This window comes from Bubalus bubalis, chromosome 22 (assembly GCF_019923935.1).
Source record: "Bubalus bubalis isolate 160015118507 breed Murrah chromosome 22, NDDB_SH_1, whole genome shotgun sequence".
NCBI lineage: Eukaryota > Metazoa > Chordata > Mammalia > Artiodactyla > Bovidae > Bubalus > Bubalus bubalis.
Genome location: NC_059178.1, coordinates 8686460 through 8695240, shown reverse-complemented (window position 1 = coordinate 8695240; position 8781 = coordinate 8686460). Strand labels below are relative to the sequence as shown.

The 8781-nt window shown below is 43.7% G+C and overlaps 1 protein-coding gene across 1 annotated transcript in view; it reads right to left on the bottom strand.

Annotated features, from left to right (window-relative positions):
* Positions 1 to 7606: 7606 nt before the first annotated feature.
* The window catches only part of MBD2 (methyl-CpG binding domain protein 2), a 67836-nt gene continuing 66661 nt past the window's right edge, over positions 7607 to 8781 (bottom strand). The window contains exon 7 of the mRNA XM_025273438.2: positions 7607 to 8079. The gene's annotated coding sequence lies outside the window, so the exon portion shown is untranslated. The remainder of the gene's footprint in view (positions 8080 to 8781) is intronic.

Sequence of the window (8781 nt, the reverse complement as noted above, 5' to 3'; positions counted from 1 at the left end):
ATCTCACTTTTTAAAATTAATCTTTATTGGAGTACAATTGCTTTACAATGTTGTGTTAGTTTCTGCTGTACAGCAAAGTGAAGATACACGTATACATATTTCCCCTCCTTTCTGGATTTCCTTCCCATTTAGGTCACCACAGAGCATTGAGTCGAGTCCCCTGCGCTGCACAGCAGATTCTCATTCATTGCCTACTTTATACATAGTATCAATAGTGTAAATATGCCAATCCCTATCTTTCATCCCACCCCTCTCCTGTCCCCGCTTATTGTCCATACGTTTGTTCTCTACATCTGTGGGATTTCATTAAAAGAAAAAAAAAATTAGAAGAACAAAGATAGTGACTATTCCCTGAATGAATTTAAAGTTCCAGGAAAGTTGAGTATGTTTTTGACTCTCTGAGTAATACTGCACTTCCCCCCTGCAGTGTCAAGTATTTTTAGGGTTAGGTGACTAATCCATCCTACAGCAGCTTCTGATAAACTAAAATCTGGCCTGTTCCAAAGAGTCACAGTGTTATTTTTTAAAAATAACAGTCATAGCTGTAAGCGTGTGGTTTTCTCATTTTCAGCATTTTATCAAGTGACTCTACATTTTGCGGGGAGACAGAGGAAAGAAAGGCTTTAAAATAAGGCATTCAGTCTCATCATAAATAGAACTTTCTACGAAGTTGCTATTCGTATCTTTAAGTTTCCAAATGTTTCTATTTTCACACAACTGGCTATTGTTGAGTCCAAGGCCCTTGAGTATAAGTCATGCTGTGAGCAACTGACAGCTGGCCCCCAACCTCCCCCGCTCACACACACAAGTCCTCACCTTGGTTCTCTCTAGGTTCAAGAGGTATCTGTCCGGTCAGCAAAATTCAAGATAACTACCCCCCGGAGCAGATTCCAATCTCAAAAAAAATCCCCAGGGTGTGTTTTGAGGAAAGGGATTGTTACCATCTATGAAATACAGGCCACATACCAGGCATGTGAAATGTATTTCCCTATTGAGAATTGTTTTACAGAAGCTGTGGATACTAACCCAGGAGAAGAGTACATTGTCACAAAGCTTTGTATTTGATGGCAAGAGATTCCCAGGCTCCTCGACTCCAGGGTACGTGAACCCCAGATGAGGAGTCCTGAACTGGAGTACTGGTCTCAAACCTCTTTTAACAAGAAGAATTTAATAATAAACCCTTTTAATAAGCCTGAAATAGTGCAACTCGGACTGGGACTTGAACTCATGGGCCGGGACTCAAACCCATGGGCCAGGACTCAAACCCACGGGCCGGGACTCGAACCCACGGGCCAGGACTCGAACCCACGGGCCGGGACTCGAACCCAGCCAAAACCCAGACTGGGATTTGAAGCCACTGTCTTCTGAATGAGATCACACCCCTGATCTCAGGACTTAAGTTCAGGTTCGTTAAGTCTCCTGGCAGAAAGAATTCAGTGGGAGACCAAGTGTAAGAAGTGTAATTTTTAGAGAGATCCACATTCCATAGACAGTGAGGTTTGACTCAACAGGTGAGAATGGCCTTGGGAGAAACACACTCCATCCACAGACAGAGTGCGGGCCATCTCAGAAGGCAAGAGTTCCCAGAACATGGGCTGGTTAGTTTTTCTGAGCTGGGTAACTTCACAGGCTAATGAGCAGGAGGACTGTTCCAACTATTCCGGGGGACGGGCAGGGATTTTTAGGAATTGGGCCATGGTCCACTTTTTGGCCTTTTATGATGAGCCTCAGAATGGTCAAGGCGCAGGTGGGTGTGTCATTTAGACGCTGACGTATTACAATAAGCGTATAATGAGGTTCAAGGTCCTCTGGAAGTAACATCTTCTGTCATCTTGGACCTAGTTGGTTCTAACCAGTTTATGTGGTATCCTCGAGGGCTATATGTCATTCTTTCAGAGGTTGTGGCCTGCCCCCTTCCGTCCTGTTTCAAGCCCTTTAAAAAACAAAAGCATAAGCTCTCAATTTATAGATGTTTACTTACAAATTATATACATGTACTACTCTGATAATATTCAGTTCTTCACTCAGTCGAGTCCGACTCTGCGACCACATGAACTGCTGCACGCCAGGCTTCCCTGTCCATCACCAACTCCTGGAGCTTGCTCAAACTCATGTCTATACTCTGATAATATATTATGTCTTTAATTACTCAAAAATTAAAATCTCAAAAAGATCAGATGGAAACAGCCATGCGGGACCCTATGGAGCCTTCCTGGAAGAGACCCCTCCCCCATATCCCCTGCTGCAGCTCCTCTCTGAAGAATCTAGATAATAGTATCTGATGCATATTTCCTGAGTTTTTCAGATGCTAAAACCGCCACCCAGTGGAAGAAATTAACTACTTAATGATCATGAGCACATAGAGCCCAGATCTACCGGAGCCTAAGGACTGATAATGCTAACCCCTGTGACACAGTCCTGTTAGCTCACCGCCAACCAGTCAGAGAACTGTGCACAAGCTGATCACGCGCCCTGGAACATTGCCTTTGAAAATGCTTTGCTGAAACCCACGAGGCGTTTGGGTGTTTTGAACACTAGCTCTTCTGGACGACTTGCTTGGCGCCTGCAATAAACGCTGCACTTTGCTTCACCACAACCCAATGTCAACAGATTGGCTTTACTGCCCATGGGTGTGAACGTTGGTTCGGTAACGTTTCCACCCCCAGTGAATGCTTATACACAAGCCCTAGAGGCAGGCGCCCCACTTTGCAGCCCCTTCCCCAGGCCCTGCAGTCCAGCTGCATCTTGATGCTGGACTTTTCACAGCAGCAAGCTCAGGAAGCAAAACACTGAAAGTGCTACAGCAGAAGGGAAATGCTAATCCCCTCAGATAAAAATAACTCCCAACATTGTGAGACTGAGAAGCTGCGCTCTTTCCACCTCTTATAGAAGATAAATAATGTCAAGATTTCTCAGCCGAAGAATTCAATGGAAAAGCTTTGACTGTTCAGTGTGAAAAGAACCAAGCTTCCCCTGAAGAGCCACTCTGCCCTGTGTAAGTTTTCAGGCCACAGTCGTGCTGTACTTGATAAACCAGACTGTTCTGTTCTGTCAGAGAGAGAAAGGCACCTTCAGATGTGAGTGGGGAAGAGTGTTGAAAGGCTGCATGGCGTTCTAAAAGCAGATCTCTTTCTTCATCTGCTCCCTCTCTGCACCTTACTGGCTTGAGTAAGTCGTTTAACCAGTCTGCTTCTTAAGACTGCTCGACTCTTAAACTGGGGATAGTAGCATGTGTATATGACGTGGTTTATTTGTGCTTTGCAATTCAAACGTGACATTAATGGAGGTAAACCTGTTCCGAACATCATAAACTGCTCTATAAATGAAACAAAAACTTGTGTCCTCCTGCCATAAAAACCAAAGCCAAGTAATTAAGAGAGTCACTTATATGGACTCTTCTGGAATGGCTCAGCTGGGAAAGAATCTGCCTGCAATGTAGGAGACCCGGGTTCAGTCTCCGGGTCAGGAAGATCCCCTGGAGAAGGAAATGACTACCCACTCCAGTATTCTTGCCTGGAGAATTCCATGGACAGCGGAGCCTGGCGGGCTACAGTCCATGGGATTTGCAGAGTCAGACACAGAGCAACTAACACTTTCACTTTTTCACTTATATGGGCCCTTCTGGAAAAATCAGTATGCAACTTGAAATTTTCAAGTCCACCCCAGGGACTTCCCTGGTGGGTCCAGCAGTGGAGAGCCTGCCTACCAATGCAGGGGACACGGGTTCGATCCCTGGCCCTGGAGGATTCCACCAGCCTCCGGGTAGCTGAGCCCACGTGCCACAACTCCTGAAGGGAAGGCCAGGCTCCGCAACGAGGGGAGTCACTGCAGCGAGAAGGCTGAGCACCGCAACGCAGAGTAGCCCCTACTCACCACAGTTAGAGAAAGCCCACACACAGCAGTGAAGACCCAGGACAGCCAAATAAAAAAATAAATAGAAAAACAAACAAAAAAACACCTCCTTAAAAAAATAAAGTCCACCCCAGACCTTTCAGACGGGCAGGTTTGTTAAGTCATTGCTGCAACTCGCAATCCCGAAGCTAATCCCGTTCTGATGGATGTGACGGCTCCACCTGTGTAAGCGGTGGAAGCCACTGAGGCAGATTCCACACTGGGGTCCTATGTGCAACCCAGCCGTGAAGGCGGGCAGGACAAGGGAGTTGCGACAGTCCCAGGGGAGGACCAGAGGCTATGGCCTCGCAAGGTCCAGCGTGGCCACTACCTGATTCTGAGAACCCTTCCAGCTCTTTCTGCTCGCTAGACACACCGGCCGAATGCTGAGCCAGCGTCTCAGTAACGACGGCAAGCAGTGTCACTGGATAAGCTTGAAAGCTTTGGGGCCCTAACCCCAGTCCGCCAGCCCGCCCCGTGTCCATGAAACACAGGTCCGAGATTCCTCCATAGATTAAGTCACTGAAGATGACTTACACAAACATTTTTAAAGCTTCGAAATTTATTGCTGTACATTTTCGCATAGCATTGACTATGGAAATACTAATAGTGCAAATATTTATTTTGGACTTTGTAGCATTTGAGGGATCACAAAGCTTTTTGACATCTTTCGCAATCATTAACGAAGATCTACATAGTTCAACTTCAGAAATTCAAACAAGTCATCTTATATTCAAAGAGATTACATAATGCTTTCTTGATCTCCTCTCTAGGACAAAAAAATAAAATAAAACTACCCTGGAAGCCAGCAGGGGCATTCCTTTCCATGGTAACACAGACGTCTTGCAGGACTTTTCCAACTGCAAGACTCAGTGTTCACAGATTCATTCAACAAGTATTTACTGACACTGTTCTGTGCCAGGCGCTGACCTGGGCTCTGGGGACACAAACATGGAAAGATGCAGTCTCTGCTTCACGGTGCTTACAGTCTAAAAGTAGAAACAGACATGCAAACAAATTTACAATAAAGTGCTTCCGTGGAGGTATTTACAAAGTGCAGTAGGAATCTGGAAGAGAGGAAAAGCACATCTGCCTGGAGGGGATGAAGGACAGCTTCACAGAGGAGGTAGACACTGAGCTGCGACGGGACCAGTGCTCGAGAACCGGCCGTGCAGGCAGGTAGGCAGAGGGGACGACAGGGGCAAAGACACAGAGGCCCAAGCGGCACTTCGAAGGAGCAGGTGATGCGGTTTTCCTTGAGCTGAAGGTGCAGCGGGGACAGTGGCAGGATGAGCTAGACAAGCAGGCGGCTATCAGATCCTGAAGAGCCTTTTGATCATTCGTCCATCTACTCAATGCACCCATACAGAGTGCTTACTGTGTGCCAGGCACTAGGTTAAGCGCTGGGATTATAACAGGGAACAAGGCAGACACATCCTGGCTCTCAAAGAGCTTACATTCTAAGATAGACAGACCAAACAAAAGTCAACAAATAAATAAAATACAGATTTAGAAGATTTCTACAAAGGAAATGAACAGAGTGCCAAGGCAGAAAATAGAGTATTGGGGGTATTTATAAAGTGGAGGGTAGTTAGGGTTATCAGCAAATGACTCTTGGAAGTTGACCCCTGCAGAGCCCGCCACGACACACCAGGTACTGTGCTAACACGTGACAAACAGCATCTCGTTTAGTCCTCACGACGACTCTATGAGGTAGGTATTATTACTATTTCACTGAGGAGGAACAGGCTCAAAGACATTGGGTAAACCTGACAAGTCACACAAATGGCAAAAGAAGGGTTCAAACACAGGTGCTCTCCACTTCAAAGTGCTAAGTGGGATTCTAAACCGCGTACACAAGACAAGGGAGGGATTTTGAGCAGGGAAACGGTGAGATCACAGATGCTTCCAGGACCATTACTGATGCCTCCATGGAGGAGGAAAAGGACGGATGGAGGGAAAGGGGACAGGTGAAAAGCAGAAGGTGCCGAGTGCAGAGAAGAGAGGGGGCTGCATGAAGGCAGTGGTTGTGGGAATGGGGAAGACACACGTGTTGACATGTTTATTTATTGATAAATAGATGTGAGAAAGGTGGTTAGTAATGCTAACAGGACTGATGGGATGTTGGCAGCAAGGACAAGAGTGGCCTCTGGGATCACTCCTGGGGGTCTGCCTCGGCAGCGGGATCAGATGATCTGCTATCCCCTGAGTTAGGGAATGCAAGATGGTGGAAGGTTGGGGAAATAAGATGATGAATGTACTTTTGGACATGTCCTGTGGGCGCATTGCGAACACATGGACTTATGGTTCTCAGCTGGACACCATGGAATGGCTTTCAAACCTTGTTCTCTACCTGAGCAACGCACAGAATAACAAAAATCAACATTTTGTATGTGGGTACATTGTGGTTTTCCTTTGAATACAAAAGTTGCTTATAAAAGCATGTATGTCTTGGTTGGGCTGCTTTGTGAAATGAACCCATGATGGCCAAGGTGAAGTTACCCCAAGCTTAATGACAAATGAAGACTCGTGGACTTAGAGGAGTCTAAGAAAAGCCTTCGGGCATTCAGTCTAACTAGTCATGATAGCTTTTACAAAGAATCAATACTAACTTCCCACTGTCACCCCAACTGGGGACAGTCAGAAGGGCCTAGGGCAGGGAGCCTCTGCCACTTGTCTTCCCAGAGTCTACAAGTATCTTTACTTATTTGCCAGCAGAATTACTCTGAGGACATTGGTGGCCTCAGGCCCAAAGATCAAAGTTGAATGTGAATCAGGAATTCCAAGAAGGTACCATCTATGCAGTCTGGCGTGCGGTCCAGAGAAACAGCAGCTCCAACCAAGCCAGTCACACTGGTTTCACTATTTCCTTTTCTTTCCTCAAGAACTGGAAGGGTGCTGGAGACACTCATTTAAACACACACACACACACACAGGTGACATTTATAGGGAACTGGTCACATCCTTGATCACATCATTTTTTATCTAATTTTAAAAGAACTCAGAGTTAAGAAGTGCATAAGCCCTTCCTATAGAAAGATATTATTTTTGCTCTTTTTTTTTCAAAATGTACTTAAATTTGCTTAGTTCCATTTCTTGGCATCAGATTACCTTGTTTTGCTTTTTAAAACTCATTTCTTAATGCTGTGCCAGTTTGAGCAATTAGATATCAAGGAATTCAAGAAGTAATGAAGTTAATGCTTATGAGTTTCAACAGGAAAAAAAAAATGTTAAGACTTTGGAGGCTGGGTCATAATTAGCAAAGCGTTACAATCTGGTTCATTTAGCGAGTCTGCCCAGAATGCTGCCTGTCTCTGTGGCAAAGGGGCTCACCTGCACCTGTTAACTCTGTAAGCCAGCAGACATTGGAAAATGCAAAATGTTCTCAAAAAACAGTCACAGACTTCCAGCAACATCTGAAGGGCACGTGTGTACCTAACTCACGCCAGAGGGAAGAAAATGCCTTATTTTCATAGAAGTAACAGAAGTACTCGTTACAGGCAAGGGAAAATAAAAATTACCCAAACTTCATGCCAATTTAGAATTCTGAGCACAATTCTCATGATATCCAGAGGCATATTGCAAATGTATGAACTATTTCCCACCACCTTCATTTCAAACTTAAGGCCCAGGGAAGACAACTGAATGTCAATCAGAAATCCTAAGAAGGGACTATGCATGGTGTGTGCTCCTTAACAGAAAGAATTCCAATCAGTCTGTGAATATAATCATTTATTTGTCTTTACAGTGATGATGGAAGAATGTACAGGTGTCCTCTTTCAATAAAGTATAAAAATCTGTTTATATACAGTGAAGTCACAATAAGCGCTCATTGGGAAATTTATTTGGTACTCCTGATCTGTTCATATTAAAATTGGGGGGAGAACAAGTATTTCATGGAAGTGCTACATTTCCAGTAGATTGCACCTGGCATCAAAAGCTCAGCTTCATTTTAAGGGTCCTGCTCGATATTACAAAAAGACTAATTTTAAGTCCTGGGACTCAAAATAAACATCATTTTTGAATAATAGATATATACATCAAAAATACATCTAAAAAGGCATTGGTTAGTGCTATTAAAAAGCTCTATGTGCTCAGGTACATTTTTTTCTTACAGGCAAAACCCAGTGGAAACGTTTTTGCTCAATTCTAGGAGTTTGCTCTCGGGGAAAGTCGGTCAAAAGTTACCTGCAAGAAAACAAACAAACAGACTTAAGTAATTCAATGATTTCTCAGGTGAGGTCAGCAAAACTTTGAAAAGCAGTGAGAGACCAAATTTCATGTAGAATAGATTTTTAAAGCCTTGATAGTATTTAGTTACAGCACTTTGTACATAAAAAGGACTCAACAGCTCCCCTTATTGTTTCAACTTTTTTAATTCTGAAAGAATCTTCACTTCATTTTCAAAGAAATCTTATGGACCCTTTTGTATGCTTATGAAAAAATTTCTATCATTAAGTAAATCAGCATAAAATGGGAAATCACAGGGCATACAAATGAAAAAAAAATCGTAAGATATAGCCAAATCCAAACATATTGAGAAAATTTAGGAAGATTTCTACTAACAATGATTTATTTTGTTTCATCATAATTTATTTTACTTCAGAGAATTTATAGATAGAAACACAGTGAAGTCTTATTACTACTTAACTTGGATGAAATTATATTGTACAACTGCCAATTCAATTATTTATGCATTTGATACTCATCTCAATTATAGCTTTAAATCTTAACACTTTTTGTTTTTATAATTATCTTCTTGCAATCACTCCTAAAATGTTCAGCAACCTAGGCCCTCTTCTTGAGTGTAAAATCTTAAGTAACAGGGCAAACCTCAACCTGCTATTGGCGGGGCTGCGTGTGTGCATGTGCATGTGTGTGCGCGCGTGC